The sequence below is a fragment of the Camelus dromedarius genome, chromosome Y (assembly GCF_036321535.1).
Source record: "Camelus dromedarius isolate mCamDro1 chromosome Y, mCamDro1.pat, whole genome shotgun sequence".
Lineage (NCBI taxonomy): Eukaryota > Metazoa > Chordata > Mammalia > Artiodactyla > Camelidae > Camelus > Camelus dromedarius.
The window spans coordinates 19368258-19393544 of record NC_087473.1 but is presented as its reverse complement, the minus strand read 5'-3'; the positions used below and the strand labels follow the sequence as shown (position 1 = coordinate 19393544).

The following is a 25287-nucleotide window of genomic DNA, read 5'->3' as shown; positions in this document are numbered from 1 at the left end:
TTTAAAAAAAAAAGAAAAGAAAAAAAACCCAAGTATCAAGAGGGGTCTAGGAGGCGAACTGCTGCCAGTCAGTCAGGTCCCCCCGCAGAAGGAGGTGCCCCCGTGGGTAAACATCAAACTGCACCCGCCTTCAGCTCCCGACCGGCCCGGCTCGCTCCTGACAGCGCAGAGCGCGTTGCGGGAACCACACGCGTGGCCTGGACGCGCACTTCTGACTGCCAGGTCAGTCACGTAGCCAGAAGGTGCAGCGTCCCCCGCGGGTGCCGCAGAGGCTCGCCGGCGCAAAGCGCTCAACTTCCCCTCCGTCACAGCTTCACCGCAGCGTGTGACGGCGTCGCTGTGACCTCAGGGCTGGCGAATTCTCTCTTCCGTGAGCGCCTAATTTCCTTCCCCGGGACGCACGCTGGTTCTGCGACACACGCGGTCCAGTTCACCATGCTCCCCGGGACCACACGCGTCAGTAAAGACGGGAGGACAGGAGTGCAGAGGATGGACTGGCAGGCAGCTTAAAATAAACGATGCGGCAAAGAAGAAATTCCAAAATCCACCCCCAAATTCAGAGGCGGCTGGGAGTGGGCTGGGGAAGCAGGTGCAGAAGTAAGGGCTTCAAAAAGACCCAAGACGCTGAAGAAATGCTGTCAGGGGTTAAGTTTGCTGGTGTCAATGTTCTTTTATTGATTTTCCCTGAAAACACTCAGCTTCAAGGTCTGTATTTCACGGGTTTTGTTGGTGCGATGCGTCTTCCCCGTTTTACAGCCTCATCCCCTCCAGGGGAGGCTCCCGGGGGAGAACCCACTGGTCTGCTTCCAGCACGGGAACGGGAGGGAGGACCAATGACACCCCCCAGCCACAGGTGTTGCAATTTCACGGTCTCTGATCTCAGATGTGGAAACCATGCTGCCATTTTTGAGCCGTGTTCTACCAGTAGGAGCCAGTCAGCTCAGAAGGGCAGGAGGGCAAAGCGGAAGCCGCCAGCCACCCTCATCCTCAAGCATCCCATCAGATCCCCAGATGTGGGGATGTGCCCGGTGGGGACGGGGCTGTGCGGGAAGGGTCCTCCCCACATAACTGGGCTGGGGTCCAGGATGCAGAGGGTCAAACACACAGGGAAGCTGAACGGAAGGGTGCATGCTGGGTGCCATGGTGACTTACTGGAAGGGTCTCCTCAAGCCACAGCAACCACTGTTCGGAAGTAAACTGTCATCACGTGACATGACACCCAGAGCTCCCAATGCTGCCCAGGATGCCGGGCTGGGGGCACCTTCCCAGAGCTCAGAGTGCATTCAGGTCTTGGGTCCAGGTTATGTCTTAGTAGGTCCTAGGGCAGACATGCCCCAAAGCACTGGGCTCTGCATCAGTGGGTTCTCCACTGGGACCACTGTCTTCCCTTCCCCCCGCACCCCAAGGACCATCGGCGAGTCTGCAGGACATGTTTGGTTGTCACAGCTGGGTCAGGTGGGATGTGTTACTACAATTCATAGGACGCCCCCACGACTGAGATTTATCCATCCCCAATCTCAACAGAGCCAAGACTGAGAAACACTGCCTTAGCATGAGAGTCTGTATGCTATATACCATCTATCCATCATCCATCCATCATCCATCCATAATCCATGCATCCATCTATTATCCATCATCCAACCATTATCCGTCCTTCCATGCATCCATCCATCATTCATTCATCATCCATGTATCCACCATCTATCCATCCATCCATCCATGCATCCATTTATCCATCCATATATCCAAGCATCCATTTATCCATCCATCCATCATCAGCTATCTATCATCTGTCTGATGGATTACTATCTATCCATCTATTTATCTATCCATTTCCCTATCTATCTATTCACTTGTCAATTACTTCTCTATCTATCCATCTATTATCTATCTATCTATGAGTTATCTACCTCTCATCTACCATCCATCAATCATCTGTCTCACAATGGTTCTCAAGTATGAGTAATTCTGCCTTCCTGAGAAGATCTGTAAATATCTGGAGACATTTCTTATTGTCACAACTTGGGGGACTGATTCTCCTGGCATGTGGTGGGTGGAGACCAGGGATGCAGCTCCACACCCCACAGTGCACAGGACGCTCCCCCACATCACAGAGTCCCCCAGCCCCAAATGTCAGCTAAGGCTGAGAAACCCTGGGTTACATATAAAAACATGTATAAAATATTCATATTTCCCAAATACACATTCTGTGGTCATCACAGAATCCAGAAATACACTTTGCAAAGCAAACAATTATCTGCCCTGTCTTTAGATGCAATTTTCAGAATTGAAATTCAGTCAGAAGCAGAAATGTGTACAACCAACCCTCCACCCTGGCAAATTGCTCCCAAACAGATGTAATATACTTGACTGTGAGAACAGCAGCTTTGGAAAACGGACTTCGGAAGAGACAAAAAGAATCTTTCAGGTCGGCGCTCCCCTCTGATCTTCAGAGCCACCCTGAGTGTTCACAGGTTGGGAACTGAGGGCATGTTGGGGAGGGAGGGGTGCTGAGTCAGTGGAAAAGCAAGATTCACATATGACTCTCCCCCAAACTCGCTTGGAACAGATTTTAGGTCTAAGGAGGCAGGGGGACATCTGCTCCTGAAATGAAAGTGTGGGCGTGTCCAAGATTCTGGGACATCTGTCCTTTCCAGGAAGCAACAGAAGAATAAGTGAGGACACAGAACACAAGTGACAGAGAAGATGTTCCCGGGAACCCTCCTCCACCCAGTATGTCTCGCCCTCAACACAACCTTCAGAAGTTTTTCCACCACAAGAGGGGGACCAAGACCCGCCATGGTGGACGCCCAACGCTCCCCATGCTGCCTCTCACATGATCCCTCCAGTGCACCCCAATTCCTCATCCTTCAATAAGGTTCTGTTTCATCCTTCATTCTGGGACATCCACTGTCAGAACTGCACGTCCCACCAGTTGGGACCCCCAGCTCCGCTCTTGAGGTCATGACCACAGTAACATTTATGTTTCAGGAGACGGTTCACAGCCACGGCGCCTCCTGTTCATGGGGGAGATGGGAGGTCTGCTGAGGGGAACCGAAGGTGCCTGGTTCTAATCTCAGCCCCACCATCTACTACCTGTGGGGAGGGGCTCTCGAGTTCCTGAGCATCTCAATACCTTCATTTCCTCATCTATAAAATCGTGGTCATAAAAGTGCCTCTCTCAAAGCTTAACCATGGGGTGACATTGCTCATGTTATAAGATACTAGCAACAGAGCCTGGGATGTAGGAAGCTCTCAGGGTGTATTAGCTTGTGGGCTGTGGTGGATAAAACGCACATAATGTAAAACTTGCCATTTTTACATTAATTCTTACAAGTGGAAAGCACTCAAATATCTATCGATGGATGATGGATAAACAAATGGGGTCAATTATCCACACCGGGGGAATATTACTCAGCCAGGAAAAGGAGTGAAGTTCTGACACAGGCAACAATGTGGATGGACCTTGAACACAGGATGCTCCGTGAGAGAAGCCGACACAGAAGGACACACAGAAGATGTGATTCCATTTATAGGAAATGCCCAGGACAGGCAAATCCACAGAGGAAGAATGCAGGTTCAAGGCTGGCAGAGCCAGGGAGGCGCTGGCTGGGTTGATGGGCTCAGGAGATTCTTTTTGGTGCCATGAACATATTCTGAAGTTAGACTGTGGTGACGGTTACACAACTCTGTGAACATACTAAAAATAACTAAATTTTACCCTCTAAAGGCTGATTTCGAGGGTATATGATTACGTCTCAATAAAGCTGTATCAAAAACAAAATAAACAGTCACTTAAAAAAAACATTAAATTTTTAATAATTCCGTGACGTTCAGTATATTCACAGTGTTGTGTGGCCGTCACTTCAATGCAGCTCCTGAACATTTTCATCACCTCAAAAAGAAACCCCCTGCCTAGAGCTATCACCCCATAGTCCTTCCCCCACCCCCAGTTCCTGCTAATCTACAGTCTGTCTCCAAGGATTTGCCTGTTCTGGACGTTTCCTGTAAGTGGAGTCACACACCGTGTGTCCGTCTGTGTCTGCTTCTCTCATGGAGCATCCTGTGTTCAAGGTCCATCCACGCTGCAGCCCGTGTCAGAGCTTCACTCCTTTTCCTGGCTGAGTAATATTCCAGTGAACAGACGAATGCCATCCTGCTTATCCATCCACCCCCTGGATGCCTGGATGGATTCCTGGGTGATTTCCATCTTCTGGCGATTGTGAATAGTGCTGCTATGTACATTCAGGCACGAGGTTTTGTGCAGACACCTGTTCTCAGCTTTCTTGTATAAATACCAGGAGATGCAACAACAGTAACATATGTTCAACTCATATGCTGATATGCTAACTCACTCGTTTAACTTGTGGAGGACCGGCCTCTACGATAGCTTTGACAATCGCATTTTGTTCCGACTCCTCCAGCTTGGGGACTCCCGGAATTCCTCCTCCTGCCCATTTACACCCCAATACGTGTGCGCTCAGAATGTTTCGTCTCTTTGCTGGGATATCTCTGGACTCAAACACCTCATCCTTGAGGCTGAAAACAGCCACCTGTCCAGAATGCCATGGGGTGACCCCTCCTCATCCCGTTTCCCCCAGTTTCTGTCTTTATATTAAACCTCAGAAGTTACGAAGACCCGCAGGATCACCTGGGTCGGCAGGAAAGATTCCCTTTTTAGTTTTTCCAAATGGCTCAGGGCTTTCCTCTAGGAAGCTGACTACTCCAACTGTGTTCCTCCGTTCAGCTGTAGTGCATTTCTCTGGTAAAGATATTCTAGAAAGAGAGGCAGGAGATGCTCCCTAAATCACCCCATCACAGTACCAACGCCAGAAGAAGTAAGAGGTGGGGAGAGAGCGTCAGCGCCACCAACGTCATTCACATAAATATTAGGAGGAAGCATACCCCATTTCCTACCTTCCTGTTGATTTCAGTGATTCCTGATGATAATGCTGAGAATGTGTGCAAATAAAAGCCTAAACATCACGATGCAACAGTCTGCATGCACGTGGTCCTGCCTGGCGGGGCCCCCGTGTCTAGGGGGGCCCTGTGCCTGGTGGGGCACCTGTGTGTGGCGGGGCACCTGTGCCTGGAGGGGCACAGCAAGCAAAGAGAAACTGTCAGGACCCAGCCCACATGGGCAGCCTGCACCTCCACTCTCTTCCGTGGCCACAGACAGTGCCCCAGACTCAGCCCCCACTCCTCTCAGTGCACAATCCAGCTATGCGAGCTGGAAGCAGGGCTGAGACGTGAATTCTCTGGGGGAAAAGCTGAGTGTGGACAACATCCCGGTGACCTTCTGCACCACCTGCAGTAGCAACTCTCGTGAAAGCTGCTTCCTCTATTTCCATGCAGACAAACGGACGTGCGGGAAGGCCCCGGGTTCGCAGGTTCCAAGGTCACATGACAGCTGGCCAAGATGAGTGTGAGTGCATTTGCTTTTTTAGTTTGGAACTCAAGAGCAAAGGGTTGAATTAATCCAGTCCTAGGTTCAAAGAACTTCACCACCACTGGTCTCTGCAAAGCCTCTCTCCTTTTTATCCCTCCCTCCCTCCTTTCCTTACTTCCTTCCACCCCACCCCAACCCCCATTCCGCCCTGTCCCCTGACAGCATCCATCACGCTTGTATCTGACACCCACCCTCTTCATTCCACGCGGCCTTGTCCCTCTGCACCGTCCTGTACGAACAGCCATCCCCACCCTTGATTCATATTAAGGGCACAGAACCAGCCACACAGCCTGCCTCCTGCCCCTCGTCCCTTCATCCGGCAGGGCGCCCTCACGCTGGAGACTCTCCCCCCATTTACATCTTGATCCCCGCCTCCCAGACTCACCAACAGTGCCACAGTTGAGAAACCCGGTCCTGGAGAAACCAGAATCTCAGCTGGGACCACTCACGAGAGCCAGTAAAATGATGGCAGCCTCTGTAAAAGCGTCCAGCATTGCAACCCCAGCTGTCTATGAAATTCTGGGTACAGGGGGTTTCCGTGGGCACCTGAGCCAGCCAAGTCCAGGTATCACTGCACCAAGGACTACTCGCCTTTAATCTCAACAGGCTGCTTGCTTTAAAAATTAATAATTATAATAATCAAAGCAATCTTTTGAGCTGCCAGCAGCTTCAACTGACTTCCTGGCTTGGTTCGCTCTTGTCTGATACAGTCTATGTCTGTCCACCACCGAGTGACCTTGTCACATCCCAGAAGCACTGACCGAAGGCCATGCAATTCCACAAATCCCGCAGCAGTCAGCGTCGTACTAAAGCACGCCCCGGGCACCCCAGGGCCCTGCGGTGAGCGAGCAGCGGGGGACGACCCCACAGAAGCACAGGCGGCTCGGACCCGTGCCTTCTCCTTGAGGCACACGACCGCCCTCCAGCCCCTGAGCCTTGCGTGGCTCAGAATTCATGGACCCTGGACCGTCACCGGAGCCGTCGGACTGACTTCCCGTAGGCATGTCAAGTCAGAAAGGATGGCTTGCCCTCTTCAAATTGTGCATGACATGTGATGCGTTCTCCAGCCCTGGGCCCTTCGGGGGTGACTCTCAGACTTGACTCTGAATATTCGAGTTGGCACAGTCTCCTACGCTGTCGGTGACTTTCAGAAGCTCCAGCCACCATGGTCCCAGTGGCCGGCTGGCCGAGCACAGGGAAGAGAGGCAGCCGTGCAGCTGGGTACCAGACACACACGGTGGAGCCCCGACTGCCTGGTGACCCTTCAAACAAGGTGACCCCCCTCTGTAGGAGACGCCCAAGCTCCCCAGCCAATCTCTTCTCACTCCTAAAGTCACTCAAGAGTATCACGTGGTCCTTAGGGGTGTATGCATGTTTCCTAAGAATTAGATGTTCAGCTCAAATTTGAGGTGCTGAAAACCTACCTAACCAGCGACCTAAGTTTAGTGGACAAAACGCACGTGCAAAGGGAGAAAGGAGAGGGTACCTCGCAGGTGGAAGACTAGAGCAAAGACACGGGTGACGACCTCAGTGTGCTCAAAGGGCACTGCGTCTGCTCCAGACAAGAGCCTGACTCAGGATCAGCCAGCTGACCGAGCACCGCAGCAGCGATCAGGAGATGAGGGACCGCGTATCTCAGCACATCCTGTCACAGGACGGCGACAGGCAGTACGCCAGGGGCCACCCGCAGCAGAGGCCAATCCCCAAAGTGGCTAGAAGGTTTCTGATAAGAGAGGCTGGGGGACAGGAAGGACAAACGGGGTCTTTTCTCTGCACGATGGGAAGCCCCAAACTACAGCAACGGTGCTGATTAAACCCACAGGCAACTGCAGGGACACACCATGCACTTTGGGAAACTATGATTTTTTTTTTTTTAAAAGGACCTGCATAGACACGATTCCAAGCAAGACACACAGATGGCCCGCAGGTACACAGAAAGATGCTCAACATCACTAAGTGTCAGAGAAACGTAAATCAAAACCCCTCCCACCTGTCAGAACGGCCGTCAGCAAGAAGACAAGTGGTAGCAAGTGTTGGCGAGGATGTAGAGATACAGGGAGCCCTTGGGCCCCGTTCGTGGGAATGTAAACTGGTGCAGCCACTGTGGGAAACAGGATGGAGGTGACTTAAAAAATTAAAAATAAAACTAGCACATGACTAAGCACTTCCACTCCTGGGCACATATCCAAAAAAAACCAAAAAAATAATTTGAAAAGACACCTGCACCCCAATGTTCACAACAGCACTATTTACAATAGCCAAGATATGGAAACAACCTAAATGTCCATCAACAGATGACTGGATAAAGAAGTTGTGGTATAGTTATACTGTGGAATACTATTCAGCCATGAAAAAGAACAAAACAACACTATTTGTAGCAACATGGATGGACCTGGAGATCATCATTCTAAGTGAAGTAAGCCAGAAACAGAAAGAAAAATGCTATCACTTATGTGTGGAATCTTAAAAAAAAAAAAAGGATACAAATGAACTAATTATTATTTATAACTTAGATGACTGATTTCTCGAATATGCGTAAGCACTTTTATGGCTGGATCACCGCGTTCTGTTGATTCTTAATTTGGGGTTGGCTTTATTCCTTTGATAACTATGTCAGTTGAAAAAGCTAAAGCTCTAAACTGTTCTTAGAAACAAACAACATAGAAGTAAATCTTAAAATGATTTTGTCTCCCCCCCAAAAAATAGAGAATAAAAATAAAATTTTTAAAATGACAGTATTTATGGCCAAGGAGAAAAATGGGAGTGTTCATGAGGAAATTAGAACTGTGGGAAAGTTGTGTTGGCTGTTGTGAGCTTGAAAGTCTCTCAACAGGTAAGTGTCTTTCATGATGAGATCAGTGGTTACACTAACAAAAGTGATTTTTTTTTTTTTTGGATGCTGTGTGATTGAACATGTCTACATTGGGAAGACCTCCATAACTCCGTGAACAAATATTTTCCAAAGGACCACTGGGCAAAGGATGCATTCTAAATGTCTAAATGCTGAGATCACCAATCAATTTGAATTGAACGGACTAGGAAAATTTCATTCATCACGATTCCAGATTCCAGATTGGAGTCAGCCATTATGAAAAGACCGCTTGTTGGTTCACGGGGTGGGGGGGCTGACATCTGAGATAATCCACCATTGTCCGGAGAAGCGATCAAAACACCCTTCCGTTTTGCAGGGAATGCGTCAGTCTGAGGTTGAATTTTCCTGGAGGGAAACAACATAGTGGGGCAGATTGCCTGCAGGACTCAACACAAGAACCCGGCTGTCTTTCCTCTTAAAGCACGCATCTGCAAAAGTGTGAGACGTTTGCAGAACTGTGAGACAATACCCCGGACAGACTCCTGCTGAATCCAGGAGCAGGGACGGAGGCTCGGGGAGCAGCATGAGCCACACAGGGTGCATTCGTGAAAGAAATGAGGATATTTTTTAAAAAAGAATTTAAAAAAGAATAAAAAAAATTTTAAGAATAAAAGATTAAAAAGAATTTTTAAAAATTTAAGAATAAAAAAAGAATTTTTAAAAATTTTAAAGAATAAAAAATAAAAAGGAATTTAAAACTTTTTAAGAATAAAAAAGAATTTAAAAATTTTTAAGACTAAAAATAAAAAATTTTTAAAAATGTTAAAGGACAAAAATTAAAAAAGAATTTAAAAAATGAATATTTTTAAATAATAAAAAGAGACTAAGCCAGCTCCTTCTTGCCCGAGGTGTGTGCTGAATTCTCCCCAGCTGGTTTGTCCCCGTGGAAGTCAACGGTCAGAGACGTCTTTAAAGTTAAAAAGCCCCATCTGACTGGCCTCGGAGAGTGTCAGCGATCAGCACGGCCACCCTGAGGGAGCAGGGAGCCCTGCAGAGACCCCACCTACATGACCGCATCATTTAAGGGTCCCCAGTTCCCCAATTTTACCCTGAGGGCAGCGTGCGAGGGTCCCTCGTTACCCTGTCTTTGCAGAGTGTTCGTTTCACAGAGCAGAACAAACTGGAAACCAAGCGGGAAAAGAGGACAAAGGGTCACAAAGAAGACACGTCGAAGGACCCTGTTAAGTCCCCCAAGGGCGCGTGTTCTCACAGCTCCGGGCTTACAGCTCCCCAACGTGAGTGTGTCTTCCTCTTTGCAGCACTAAAGCGGCTTTCCCTCTGCCCCTTTGCCTCTGCTGAGACCCCCTTCACGGCCGGAAGACAAGGACCCGCACGTCGGGGTTGTCTCCCCACTTTGAGGGGCTTCCCCATGCACGAACTCTTCCTCCAGACGCCCAGGTGCCCCTGCTCACCCCTGCAGCACAGACCCCCGTTGGGTCATGGGGGGATGGAGGGGTTCACAGTCCACCATCTAGGACCACGCGGGCGGCCGGCCGCCCCCTCGCTCATGGCACCCCGGGGTCTGAGCACTGAGAAGGCCTCTCCTCTCTTCTTAGGGGACTGCCACCCACCAGCCTGGCCCTAAGAACCTCTCCCTCACTCGCGGTGCATTTTCACGGATAAAAATCGCTTGGACCTGCCGCTGGATCACAGACGACGGAAAGGCTGCCAGCAGATTATCACAAACCTGCCTCTCACCTGCCGTCTCTAAAGATTCCAGATTCCCCGGGGCAACGCCCCTTTACGAAACCACCACTTGGGTTTGGAAGGGCATCAAAGATTTCCCAAAAGTCTTTGAAAAAGCTGTTGAAACACCACCTCCCTTTTTCCAGCTATGTATCTGGATGAGGCTGGACCGACCTTCCTTCCTTCCACCCTCCCTCCCTCCCCCTCCTTTCCTTCTTTCCTTTTTGAACACAGTTACCAGTGTCATGCAGAAGAAACCTGTGGATTATGACGCCGGACTTTCTCGAACAGAAAGAGCTATTATAAGAGCTGGAAGGTACAAGCTGATGGGAGACCCAGCTCGGAAGCCACAGGGTGAAGACACGGCGTCCGGCGTCCGCGGGTGGACTCGAGGTTCCAAGCGTCTCACCCTTTTGCAAAGCTCCCCCATTGCTGCAAATGCGGTCCCAGAGGCTGACAGCCACATTCGCCTGGCCACGCTGCGTTCAACCTGTTGCAACGTGTCATTTCTACGGAAGAAAACCCGACCTCACGCACACATCTAGCTGGGAAACCGAGACACGTTTTTCGGTAGCTTTTGCAGACAACTGTGGACTGTCTTCCAAGTCACCCGTGAAACCAGCAAAGCGTCCTGTCATAACGGCTCACGGCAATCTGGGATCTGGGATCTGCAGTGCGATTTTCTTATTGTGTCAGAGCCAGACTGGCCGGTCCAGCTGACACTCAGAATGGAGCACTTGCCGACGCACAGAGAAAAATGGAAACGGCGTCCCAGGTTGCAAAGGCGGTGCACCTTCCCGGAGACCACGTGTGGTCACCACCTGGGTTTTGTCTTCTTCTATTTTGACGCCACGTTCCTTGAACGTGTGTCCTCTCTTGCTGTGTGTTCAAAGTGTTCCTCCCAAGAGCCTGTCCCCATCACACACCAGGACAGGCAACGTTCCATACGCCACACTTTAGAGAACCCCCAGGGGCCACCAGACTCTGGGGACGAAGCCAGGATTTCCCCTAACTGGGATGGGAGGGACAAAACTCAACACGAATGATCCTCAACCCAAGATGGTTCACAGAATCAGGACCATTCCAAGGGGTCAGAACTGGGGTGGAAAGCAGGAGGACCGTGGTGCGTGGTGGACAGTGACCTGGCCCCCCGTCCCCCACCCACACCTGAGATGTCAACAGCCCGCCCCTCCCCGAGCGTCTGCCCTGCACTGGGACCTCCTCACCCACCGCCAGCACCGTGATCACAGACCACCTTGTGCACACTCGGAAGACACCACGTGCATCCTGAATGCCGCTGACCTCAGAGCACAGAGTTTCAGAAACGTGGCTACGGTCACTCCCTTCCGTCGTCTTTCTCTCTCCCATGAGGCGGTTACAGTTACTCTCAACACAGGCCGGGGGTCTGGGCTTTACTCCACAGACCCCAGGGGTCTCTGCCTGCATCCCGGGTCATTCCCCCGTGTGATGCTCTGCATCCTTGGGACCACTCTGCAAAGTGCAGGTGGATGCAGAGTAAAACTCAGCCCCCGAAGAGCTGGTTCTGAGGTTCAGGGACAAGGTGGGTGGCCCACTTCTGGTCCGAACTGTGGCCATTTCACACACGTGCGGGCTTTTTTTTTTTTAACCTGCCCAGGCTTGGGATCAAGGTGCCCCAGAGGGGAGGGAACGGCGGGGCTCGCCTCAGAGAGAACCAGGAATGGCTAACACCGCAGTCCCCGCTTTCACAGCACAACTTTCTTCAGCAGAGAGAGAGACAGAGAGATGCTATTTCCTTCGATAATTAGTTTTAAATTGAAACATCATCTGGGGATTGAAAATAAGAACAGAAAAATGTCATCTTTCTCTTCTCGACTATGAATGAGCGGAAGGTACAGCGCTGTTCAGCCGGGCACGACAACGTTTGCAATCTCTCTTACGGACCTACGGTGTCTAGTGAAATAAAATCATCGGAGAGGGAGACGGAGGAGGACGGTGGTGTCTGAAATGTGTTCTTTCACACACACACACACACACAGAGACCACACAAACACCATACACACCACACACACACCACACACACACATCCCAGACAAACACCACACACATACACCACATTTAGGATCTGAAACTAATTTAGCAAAAATGCAGTCATTTGCTAAAACTGCATAGTAAAACTGCAGGCACACAGCTTTTTTTAAATGTTCTTCTCTGTGTCTTTTGTATGCGTGAAATATTTTACAATAGAAAAAATTTTAAGGGACATTGACATTCAAACCATTGCCACAAAATGAAGATGCCAATTTGCGCTAATCAAACGCTGATGTGAATTCACAGGCAGGGCTCATTTTATTGTGCCTCGAAGATGCAGCGTGTTTTACAGACTGAGGGTTCGGGGCCGCCCTGCCCAAGCACGCCCACAGGGCCGTTTTCCCAGCAGCATTTGCTCACTCGGTGTCTTGGGTCACATTTGGTAATTCTACCCATATTTCAAACTTCTTTGTGGTGATTCAATTCAATAGTATTTGTGATCAGTGATCTCGGATGTTACTACTATGACTCGCTTCAGGCTCTGATGATGGGGAGCGTTTTTTAGCAATAAAGTATTTTTAATGAATTAATGAATATTGCACATGAGACATAATGCCATTGCACACTTAACAAACCATAGTCTAGTTTAAATGTAACTTTCAAATGCACTGGAAAATCAAAACAAAAAATTGTAAGTCTTGTTTTATTGAGATATTCACTTTATTTGCAGTGGGTTGGAATGGAACCCAGAGTATCTCCGAGGTCTGCCTTCAGTCTTTAAGAGTAATTTGAAATGCACATTGCCTTCTGTAAACTAAAATCCCACAAAAGCGCTCCACTTTTCCTGGGGTCTAATCTCCTTCCCTTGAAGCAAACCCACCACCCCCTTCAAAAGAGCCTCATCAGGAACTAATCTGCCCAACGAATCTGTTTTCATGAATCCACTAAGTGAGAAGTGGTTCACTTTCCAATGAGTTTATCTAAATCTGCATGAGCAGTTCACCCATCATTCAAGCCAATATCCCAACTGAACAGACAGGGAGCAAACTGCTATAGCACGAACAAAAGGAATTCTTCCGGAGAGTGACGCCACCGTCAGAACTGCAGGCAGGGGGAGGCGGGTTTGTGCCCAAGCTCACACAGAACTAGCGAAGAAAGAAAGTCATGCAGAACTGAAAAATTGTACTCTGCACTGGAATTTGACACAACACTGTAAAAGGACTAAAACTCAATAAAAAGAAAAGCTTTTTAAAAAAAGTAAGAAATGAGCAAGTGAACTGCTCTCTTGAAGAATTTCATTCTAATCAGGATTCATTTCATTTTTATAAAGTTTTCCATTTTCATTTCAATTTTTACAAGCAACATTTTATAAAAATTTTCATTTTTATAAGTCTTTAATTTATTAAAAAAAAAAAACCCAATATCTGAGAACCACAATGAAACGAGGTCTGCCTGTAAATTCATGTAAACATTTGATCAACCACAGGCTTCTGTTTCTCACGTTTCTGGAGGTGGGGGTCCGAGATCCCGAGGGGGCGGGTTAGCTCCCGGTGAGGCTCGCTTCCTGGTTCACGGAGGCCGCCTCCTCCCCGTGTCCTCTTCCTCCTCTTCTAAGGGCAGTAATCCCACCCTGCGGGCCCCACCCTCATGACCTCATCTGACCCTACCCACCTCCCGAAGTTCCCGCCTCCCAAACCATCCCCCTGGGGGTCAGGGCCTCAGCGTAGGAACGAGTGCTGGGGAGGCGCAGACATTCAGCCCACAGCACCTTGTGCTCCTGGAAAGCTAAAGGTAAACCCCCTCCCACCCGTTCTGTGCTCTGTGTTCCAGAAAACGTCACCCTTCCAAGAACTCCCATCCCCATATCATCCGGCCAAGACTCTTGGAGGGTCCCCAGTTTACCCAGAACAAGGCCACTCACAGACTCCCCATCTCCCAATCTTGGGCTCCTAAACCAAGTGCTGAGCTGTGTACACCCGCTGACCCATCTGGGCCAGACACCTGCTGCCCCGAGCCACTCACACTCTCCCTCCACTTCCATCCTTCTCCCCGGAACCCCTGGGCCTCAGCCCTGGAATGCGGAACCACCCCTCCCAGCATCGGCCCTCCACCAGAAAAGGCGTTTGTGACTCAAGCATGTTCGTGACAGCACCCGAATCTGCCCACACCCAGTTCTCCGTAAGCTCACAGATAAAGGAAAAGTCTTTCCTGCTGACCTTTAGATGCAGGGACATCTCGGCTTTGGGGGTGGGGGCGCTCCCTACGGCAACAGCCCCCCACCTTCCTCCTATTGCAATACGTGGTTTCCAATGTCCTTTAGGCTCTGACATCCTCACTTTGTGAGCAGGAGCCCCTCAGCCCTGCATCCAACGCGTGACTGCTTTAAAGAACCGCCGTCCAGTTAGCTTAGGGCTGTGCTGAGTCTCTGGGGAATTATAAACCATCAGGGCAGCACAATGGGAATGCAGCAAGGCCTCAAAAGGTGTCCGGGGCTTGACTGCCAGGCAGCCACCGTGATGCGATGCCCTGAGGGGCTTACCCCACAGCGGGCACGGTGGGGAGGGCGTGCACCCGTGCAGAACCCACCGGTCACGGGAGGATGCAGGAACCGCAGAGAATACACAGCACACAGGAAGCAAAGTGCAGGAGGATGACAGAACAGACAGCAAGGACCAGTGATGGAGAGAAACGGTCCATGGCATCTGGACCCCAAGAAGACTACACCTGATATGTTTTGTAGCAGAGCAAGTCAGAGAGAGAGAGAGACGGGCAGTGGGGGAGGAAGAGAAAGATACTCCTGTGTCTGCATACCTGCCCCCCCCCACACACACACGCACACACGCACCTGTCCAGCCCAGGGGATGACCAGGAGGTGCATGTTCTCCATGTAACCCTCAGCTCAGAAATACTGACACCTAGTTTCCTTTAAAAGGAAACAGAGCATTCCAAAAATAGACCACACCACCTACACTCTCCAGAAGGCGCTGACCCCCGCGGAGGCTGGTGCACCGTGCGGCCACGGCACATCTGAGCGGGTTTCAGAGCGGACCCTGCGAGGACACAAAGCAGCACACCCAGGGGGAGGGACGCAGTCTGCCGGCCCCGGGTGAGCCCTCAGCTCTCCAGCAGGTGGTCACCCGCACGACGCAGAGGACGTGCGTGGGAAGAGTACATTCGAATGCCCTGGGCGCCTTATGGCTCTAGAACGCAGCTCCGTGCTCACGGTGTTGGGACCGCTCGGAGGAAATAACGAAACCAAACTATGTGACCGCAAGGGGCGAGCAGGGTCCATGACACTCCCCTGCCCCCCTCGCCCTGTTCATATTCGGCTGGAAAGCCCCCCGTGGGCCCCCAGTTTCTTTCCCCAGCAGGGACCGTCCTCTGCTATTGTACAGTTTGGGCTGGTCTGTTTTTGATGTTCAGTTTGTTATCTCATCTCAGTCAGGGAAGACCGTGGCTTCCGTGGGTTTTCAAAGGATCCCCAGGGTTCCCCAGGCATAGAATTTGCCTCTCTGTGATTTTTTTTTAACTAATTTGCCTGGAGCCACTGCTGTTGTCAGAATGTTTTCACCAAAACACAAATAAAAAGGGCCCTTTTCCTGGGGTCTTATTTTTCTTGTAGAAGAAAAAGTGCCCCCCACCTTCCACACAGGTGCCTCTAATTCAGATGGAAAGATGGATTAGGCGACCGTGTGCCTCCTTTCTTACTGATGGTTAAATTCTGTCGGGCTGCAGGGACTGAGTGCAGTGTGTATTGAGGGCATTTTAAGGGGTGTGTGTGTGTGTGTGTGTCTACTCTTGCCAGAAACCAAAGTACAAAACGTAATTGTCAGAAAGGAGGGTAACAGTGTGGCCAGCATCACCTGTCAGATGACCTGTCTGTGCTCTGACAGGGGGGTTGCGTTTCTTAGAAACACAGTGGCCACAGAGAAAGGGTCTGACCCCACCTTTCCAGATGGTGAGTCTGGAGAGCTCACATCCACCCCGGCCCTGGCCCAGGCGTTGTGGGTAGTGGGTTGAACTCTGGTCCCTCGAAATGATGGGTCCAAGCAGGACAGATGCCTGAAATCCTATCTGGAAATAGGGTCTCTGGGGGAGGGATGAGGTCAGCTGAGTCCTACGAGATTAGGGTTAACCTTAAGTCCAATGATGGGTGTCCTTCTGAGAAGAGGGGAATTTGGACACAGACATGAGGAGAAGGCAAAGTAAGGACAGAGGCAGAGCCGGGGTAGGGGGAGGGGGGATGTGTCTGTAAGACAAGAAACACGAACATTGCTGGACGCCCAGAGGCTGGAAGAGGCAGGAAGGACCCTCCCCTGGAGCCTCCGGAGGGAGCAAGCCTGATTTCGGACCCCATGACCTCACACTTCTGGTCTCTAGGACTGGGAGGAAATACCTGGTTTGAGGACTGTGGTTACAAAAGCCCCAGGAAACCAGCACATGGGGCCCAACCTACAGGAGCTCGACTTGATCTCACCCCAGACCTCACACAAGTGGGGTTTGTCCCATTTTAAAGAGAACGGTTCTGTCCCTCACAAACACTGGGGCACGTGCCCACCCAGTGCTTCCTGTCACTGCAATGGCATGGCCGGGAGTTGAACCTGACAAGACCACGCACATCACACCCATCATGCTCTCTCAACACCACGTGCCATGGGGTCATGGAACCCTTTTGTAGAAACAGTAAATTTATTCTATGAAACCATGCAAACTTCAGGCAATAAGACTGAGCCGTGGTGCATGCATCTTTTCAAATCAGTTCACCCCAGCGTTCACGGCAGCACCACTCACACCAGCCAAGACATAGAAGCAACCTGAGTGTCCACTGACAGATGACTGGATAAAGAAGCTGTGGTATATGTATACAGTGGAATACTACACAGCCATAAAAAAGAATGAAATAATGCCATTTGCAGCAACGTGGATGGACTTTGGGGGCACTATGCTACATGAAATAAGTCAGACAGAGAAAGACAAATATCATATGATATCACCTATATGTGGAATCTAAAAAACACAACCAACTAGTGAATAAAACAACAACAAGAAAAGAGCAGACTCAAGATGCAGAGAACAAACTAGTGATGACCAATGGGGAGAGGGCAGGGAGAGGGGCAGGATGGGGACAGGGCAGTAAGAGGCACAAACTAGAATGTATAAAATAAATAAGCTACAAGTATCCACATACCCAACAAAGGACAGAGCCAGTATTTCACAATAACTATAAATGAAGCATAATCTTTAAAAGTTATGGATCACTGTGAATTAAAAATTATGGATCCCTCATGAAATTTATATAACATTGTACATCAACTACACTTAATTAAAAAAAAAAGATTGAAGAATGATTTCTAAGAATGGGACTTGATAACATTTTAAGAGTTTGGGCAAGTTGGGGAAAGGTGGTTACTTTAGCAAAATTGGATGGACTTCTCTGGGGTCAAAGCCTCCAGTGATTGTTTGAAGTCTATGGAAGGACTCCCTGTGTCCATGGGCATCCCTGGACCCCTCCCCAACCCCACATGAGTCCTAGGGCTTGTTCTGGCTGCAAAAAGTATCCCTGACTGTCCCCCAGACACACAGGGTCACACTCTTGAGTGGTAGACTTTCCTACTGGCTCCGAATTAATCACGGGTAATGCTGGACCGTCGATACACAGGACCCTCGGTCAGTCACAAAAGCTTTCATTCCTTTCCCAGAAATGGACGTTCTTCTAGGGGGAGACTCACGGGTGACCCTTCAGAACCTCAACCTGCAGGGGAATGGTGGGCCCTGCATGCATTCCCGGATTCCACCAGCACTGACTTGTTCATGGGTATACAAAGTGACACCCGAGACCGTCAGGGGCTGCGTCCCTGGTCTTGGCAACTGAATTCTCAGAGTTTGTGTGAGTGAGTCTGCAAGCCAAGAAGCAGACAGAAAATGCCAGTTTGTTTTTCAGATGACCATGCACTTTCAAGTCTGGGGGACGGAGAATCTGAATTGTCAGACCTTGGTGGGGTGAGCTGTGTGCTCCCTGAAGCCAGCTACCTTCTTGGGAAAGTGTCCCCTAGCCGACTCCTCCGACCGTGGCTCTCTGGTGGTCTTTGTGCATTCCCTATGGGTGTCACGCAGGCTCCCTCCCAGGCCGGCCTCCGGACTCATGGATTCTGAACCAAAGGAAGGCATCTCGCACCTCCACCTGACACCTGGCGCTTTTCAGATGCTGGAGTGCACGGGACACGAGGACCATGAACGATCCCAGACCACTCTGCAGGCAGGCGCGCCCCAAGAGCATGCCCCAGGGTCTCCTTAGGTGGCAAGAGTGTGGCTCAGGAGAGAGACCCATTCACGAGTCACCAAGGACAGACAGGGGAGATGCCCCTGCAACAAACACGGTTCAACAAGAAGGTGCCCCGTGGGGAAAGTGGGGGGAAGGGGTTCCCCACACGTGGCTGGCGTCCTCACAGAGCAACTGAAGATCACGAGTGAATGTGCACTTTCCCCAAAAGCCTGCTTTGCAAACACGTCCGTCCCGGTCTCCCCGAGCCTGGGGGACCTGTTGCTTCGTAACTGGGGGTGAGCCACGTCCCGAAGCCCCAACCCCGACAACTTCTCCTCCAGCCTCCTCTCCCTCCGTTCTGCTTTTATTTTTTCAAGGTTTCATCGAGTTTTCTTTCTCTAGGTCAAGAACAATTTTTCTGAGCAACCGATTTCTGTGGGATTGCAGTTCTTAGGCAGTGTACAATCATTTATATATATAAAAGTGCTTATATACATTTACACATACTTTATATATTTATATATATAAACACAAGTGTACTTATCATTTATATACATGTATATATGTATATAACTAGAGAGGGAGAGAGAGAGTATTGCATGGATGTTCCAGGGTTTCATTTTGTTTTGCCTTATTTTTTCACCTCCATCCTGTTTAAACCTCTACCCCGAGAACGCAAACCCCAGCCCTTCTGCCAGGGAATCTATCACTGCCCCGACCCTTCGCAGGAACCGTCTGAGGCCTCTCGAAGGCAGACAACGGGGTCTGATTGCTTCTGTGCTGCAAAAAAACAACCCCATCCCATCACCGCAGCCATCACCTGAGCACCCGCGGGAGGCTGTTTCCCGCTCTGGAGGCACAGCCGTGCGCGGGCAGCTGCCGGGCCCCCATGCCGCTCCCAGGCCGGGAATGAACGCGGAAAGGCCATAAATAAGATCAGTGAACATAAACCTGGTGCAGAAACAGGGTCACTGAGGATGGGAGTCATTAAATGAGGTCGTGCTGAGAGAAACGGGGGCAAGAGGGGAAGAGGTTCGAACTCCCGGTTGCAAAGTGAATGAGTCACGGGGAAGACACCGGCGGCGTGGGGAACAGGGTCCGTCATGATGCAAGATCTCTGTCCGGTGACGGATCGTAACTAGAATTATCATGGCGACCGTTTGGAAATGCACAGAAATAGCGCATCACTGTGTCGTGTGCCAGCCACTAACACAACGCTGAAGGTCAACTACCATTTTTACAAGAGGGACTGGGGATTGAACCCAGGACCTTGTGCATGCTAAGCAAGCACCCTACCACTTGAGCCGCACCCTCCGCCCTCCAAAAAAAAAATTCTTTCTTCTCCTCTTATTTTATATCTGTATGACATGATGACTTTTCACCGAACTTGGTGTGGTCATCGCTGCGTGATGTGAGTCAAATCATTCTGCTGTCCACTGTACATTTATCCAGTGTTGTGTGTCAATTGTATCTGAATAAAACTGGAAGGAAAAAAATATATATATATGAGGTTCCCACTGGAATAGGAGCTCCTCACGTGACTGGTTCCAGCATCTAAATCCCTGTTCAAAACTGCCTTTGCCGATACACACTACTGTACATAGAACACACAAACAACAGGGACCTAGAGTTGAGCACGGGGAACCGTATTCAATTTCTTGTCATAAGCTGCGATGGAAAAGAATCTGGAAATATACGTATATGTATGTATGCACACATATAACTGAAACGCTTTGCTGTCCACCTGAAACTAACCTTGAGAATCAACTACACTTCCATAAGAAATAAGATTTAAAAAAACAGAGAGAGAAGAGAAAACAGAGACACAAAGACAGATGCCACGTGGGGATGGGAGGCAGAGATGGGGGTGATGGTTCTGTAAGTCAAGGAGGACCAAGGAAGCCAGGGGAGAGGCTGGAACAGATTGCAGAAGGAACCAGCCCTGCCCACCCCTGAACCTCGGACCCCTCCCCGGTCTCCAGAACAGAGAGAAGACACTTTTCAGTCATTTAAGCCCCTAGTTTGGAGCACTTTCTGACGGCCACCCTGGGACCCTCGCACAATAGGAAAAGGGAGCTGGACTTCGGAGGCCCCCAGGCTTGGTCACTGCTTCACCAATTCACCTCCCCATGTGGCTTTCCAGACACGGGGACGAGTCACGGTCACTCCAGCTGGCGACACGGGCAAGCCCCACCCTAGAGCTCCCCGACCAGCTCACCAGCGTGGAAGGGAAGCCAGATCGCAGCCCTGAGTGAGGAAACAGCACTGCTCAGACGCTGTCCACCCGCCCTGCCCTCCTCACGGCCCAGGGACGCCCCTGACCTTCCAAATCGGCCCTGTGACCCAGCTCTCTGGACCCCGCTGTCAGCTAATGAGTCCAACTCGACGAAGAAACGCAGAATGGAGGAACCTTTGCTGCCGGAATGACCTGGGAACGGGGGCCGAGATGCTTGGAAAATCGTCTTCAAGACGCCCACGGAAGGACCAAGGACGATGTGAGACTGATACGTTCTCCTTGGGTGGGGATCTATTTCCATGCATGGAATGAGCGATGAGGGGGCTATACGGGGACTGTCTCTGCGAATGACCCTTGACCTTCCTCGTGACGCCGTCAAGGACGGCCCCTGACATGCCCCCACAGATGAGGAAGAAAATCCAACACAGAATCAGGCAAGACCCAGAAAGAGAGCCCTCCTGGGCTAAATAAAAAGGATGTCTGCCACTTCCCTTAAGTCGACTTCAGCAAAGCCGTAATTGCGACGCTAATGAACCTGGAGGAATCTTTGCAGAAGAAAAGCAATTAGAGCAATTATGAGAGTAATTAAATGACCACTCTGGCGCGCCGCCAGCCCAGCCAGCAGGCATGCTGGAATCCAAGACCACAGGTCTGTCTCTCCCCTTGGTTTTGAAATCACAGGTGGATTTCCCTCTAAATGATGGGACTTGGTGCGGGAAGGCAGGGGGTCTCAGAAAAGTGGCCACAGTGTCAAATCCTGGAGCCACAGGACTTGAGAGATTCAGCCGTAAAATCAGCGGACACACACAGGATGGTGTCTGTGTGTCCTGTGCAGAACCTAACACCAACGGTTCAGGAAAAAATGCCTGAATATTATGTTCGGTTTCCTACAGCTGCTGTGACAAGTGACCGCCAACCTGGGAGTCTGACACGAGACTCACGGGGCTAAGGTCCAGGTGTGGGCGGGGCTGGTTCCTTCTGGAAGCTCCTGGAGAGAATGTGTCTCCTTGTCTTTTCCAAATTCTAGAGGTGCCCCCGATCCTTGACTCGTGGGCCCTTCCTTGAGGATCCGCAAATCCAGCCACGGTGCATCACGATGGCCTGTCTTCTGTCCTCCCCTTTCTGTGAGTCTCCTCTGCTGCCTGCCTCTTAGAAGAACCGCTGCGATCCCGTTGGGTCCACCCCATAACCCAGGACCCACTCTGTACTTGCAGGTCTACGCACTGGCACCCTTGATTGGATCGGCAACCCTGACTCACTCAGTTTGCCGTGTTCCCTAAGACATTCGGATGTGGGTTAGGATGTGGACCTTCTTGGGGGCCCTGTGCTGCCCAGTTCGGATCACATAGGGGCAAAATCATGTCTATACTTGAAATTCATGAAGCGCCGTACTAGGAGGAATGAAGACACTTCACATTGGAATTGACCTACACTCACCAGCAAACGGATACACCATACTTCTTAGTTCATATGTCAGCAGGATGCTCGGATGTCCTCCCAGGTCCCAGCCCTTTGGTACGAACACCCTGTGTAAGGAACCCTTCCACATGCACAGTGTCCAGCGTGGGCAGGACCAGTGCATAGGGTGACGATGTTACTCCCAATGTTAGGGTAGTTTACAACATGACATAATGTGGACTTCCCAGATGTGATTAAGATTCCTAATCAGCTGATGTTGAAATAACCAAAAAGGAGGTGGTGGGTTATCCTGGGTGGTTCTCACCTGCTCAGGTGAGCCTGTAAAGAGACAAGAAAAAGTAGCAAAGATTCCCTGGATAGCAGGGAAGAAAGCCAATGGCACAGTTGCATATATATATATAGATACATACATACTTACGTACACTGGAATACTACTCAGCCATGAAAAATGAAGTGGTGCCATTTGTAGCCACATGGATGGACCTAGAGGTGATCGTACTAAGTGAAGTAAGTCAGACAGAGAAAGACAAATATCATATGATATCAGTTCTACATGGAATATGAAAATGACACAAATGAACTTATTTACAAAATAAAAACAGACTCACAGACGGAGAAATCAAACTTATGGTTACCGGGGGAAAGTGATGGGGATGGAGGGATAAATTAGGAGTCAGGGATTAGCAGATACATACTACTGTATATAAAATAAACAAGGTCCTACTTTATAGCACAGGGAAGTATACTCAATATCCTGTAATAACCTACCATGGAGAAAAACCTGAAAAACTGTGGAGATATGGATATAAATAACTGAATCACTTTGCTGGACACCTGAGATGAATACATTGTAAAGCAACTCTACTTCAATAAAAATAAACAAACTAAATAAACAGAATGAGACTCTCACAGTGAGAACACAGAGAACCCTCGGAGGCACGAGCGACTAGTGTTGCAAAACATGACAGCGTGTGTATCCTGAAGTCACCTGGCGTGGCTTCATGCCGAGGTGGCTGTGATCCACCGGGATAAGTGAGGTGCTGGAAGGGAATTTAGCACGATGTTAACCGGCCTTGTTTTGGAAATTCCTCAACATAACACAAGGCTGCCCAGCTGGCCAGACAGCGGGATGGATGTAGGAGGCTGTCTGCGTCACAGGGGAAAATGGGTGACAACCCAGCTTTCAAAACCACCTGTGACTGAGAAGCCAAAACAGGCCACAGGCAAGAGTAGTCGCAGCGGGCTGCCAGGGATGGGACGTCAACAGTTTTGAAAGCTCGGGCTGTTCATCAGAGGCTCTGTCAGAACTTGACAGGTAAACAAGGGTGTCTACCGTTCACCGCAGGAACGGGGCGGATTCACGCCAGGACACTAAATGCTGGTGTTTGTTTTGAAACTCACTAGGGTCAGACGTCAAGTCGGGAGCTAGAACCACACCCATTGCAAGTGATTTTCTAAACATTGTAAATGACAAAAGTCATGTCACCCAATGTAGATTTTTTTTTAAACTGAATGAAAAATTACAGGAAAATACATGGGACTTGGAGAGTACATTCTGACCCTGAGAGGTTTTGCTCGTTAACTGGAAATTTTATTGGTAAATTAGTGAATTATGATGAAATGTATGGACTTACTCTGTCTTGGGTTCTTTTTTTTTTTTTTATTGAAGTATAGTCAGTTTACAATGTGTCACCTTCTGGTGTAGAGCATAAGGTTTTAGTCATACATGAAGATACATATATCCCTTTCCACATTCTTCTTCATTGTAAGTTACTACAAGATACTGAATATAGTTCCCTTTGCTGTACAGTAGGATTTATATATGTATTTTATATATAGTAGTCTGTATCTGCGATCTCTAACTTCCAGTTTACCCCCTCCCACCCACTGCCTGGTAACCATAAGCTTGCTTCCTATGACCGTCACTCTGGTTCTGTTTTGTAAATATGTTCATTTGTCTCTTTTTTAGATTCCACATATAAGTGATGTCATATAGTATTTTTCTTCCTCTGACTTACTTCACTTAGAAGGATGATCTCCAGGTCCATCCATGTTGCTCCAAATGGCATTACTTCATTCTTTTTCATGGCTGAGTAGTATTCCATTGTATAAATATACCACAGCTTCTTTATCCAGTCATCTGTTGATGGACACTTAGGTTGCTTCCATGGCTTGACTGTTGTGAATAGTGCTACTGTGAACATTGTCTCAGGTTCTTTTAGGTAATGAAGTCATTGCAGGTGAAAAGAGGACGTGGTGATCTTTACATTCACAGGTGTTAGGGGAAGGGGGGCACACATGCATTTTTTACCTGAGCCCAACCAAATTCAAGGTGTTCATTCACTTGTGGATGGTCCCTAAAGTAATACTAGGTCTTGGTCATCTCACTCAAACCATGCACTTCAGCCAAAGCCAAGTATTACTTGTTTTGCTTCCCCCCACCCAAGTTTAGGAATTACACATGAGAAGGATTAAACTAGACTGAAGGGAAGTGTGATGAGGGCTCGCGATACCAGACGTGAGGTGCCACCAGCTCCCCAGGCACGAATCCCAGACTCGGGGACTGTGACGAGGACCATGAGTCAACCAAGTCCAAGTGAGTGTTTGACGGACAACATGATGTGTGTCTCTTATTCACCCCCGTCGGTGCTGAGGGGCCCACGGAGTCCACATGGGAAAGACAGCAGTAATAAAGCCCCCGCCCCAGATGGAGCCATGTGGGGAGGGGAAGCAGGTACCGGGGTATCCTGCCAGCTGCTGGGGGGGCAGCGGTCCCGGAGGGCACAGTATAAACACCCACATGGGGGTCTCACCAAGGGACGGAGCGTCATCCCAAGGAGGCACCCTGGCCCTGCTCCATCCGTCACGTCTGGGCCATCTTAACCCCCAGTGTCACCGAGTAGGACCTTCTGGGGCCTTCCCGGGACAGACTCCCGCCCATATCCTCCACCTGCTCTTGTCTGTAGAAAGACTTTACCCTCCTGGGCCGCGCCCCACCCCCAAGTCCCAGAAAGCACATTTAGTCAGAGAAGTGAGAAAATGTAGAATCAAAGGAAAAGAGTCAAGCAAGACAAAGCCATCACGGTTTAGCCACCAAAGTTGAGAAGCTTGAGTTCCCCCTCAACGGCTGTAGATCATATTCTGAGCCACGTCTCTGCGCTGTTTTGCAGACACTGAAACCCCCACCAGGGAGAAGAAGTTAACTGCAAGCTGACCATCAGCATGGAGGCCCCAGATCATTGGAACCCAAAAGTTGATGGCGTTGACTCCCAATGACCTCACCACCCACCAATCAGAAGACTGTCCACGAGCTGATCACGCATTTCATCGCGCCCTCCCTCACCCTGTCTTTA

At 49.8% G+C, this 25287-nt stretch overlaps 1 protein-coding gene across 6 annotated transcripts in view; it reads right to left on the bottom strand.

Moving 5' to 3' along the window:
* DHRSX (dehydrogenase/reductase X-linked) overlaps positions 1 to 25287 on the bottom strand; it is a 206415-nt gene that overhangs the window by 136136 nt on the left and 44992 nt on the right. The gene's annotated exons all lie outside the window — the stretch shown is intronic.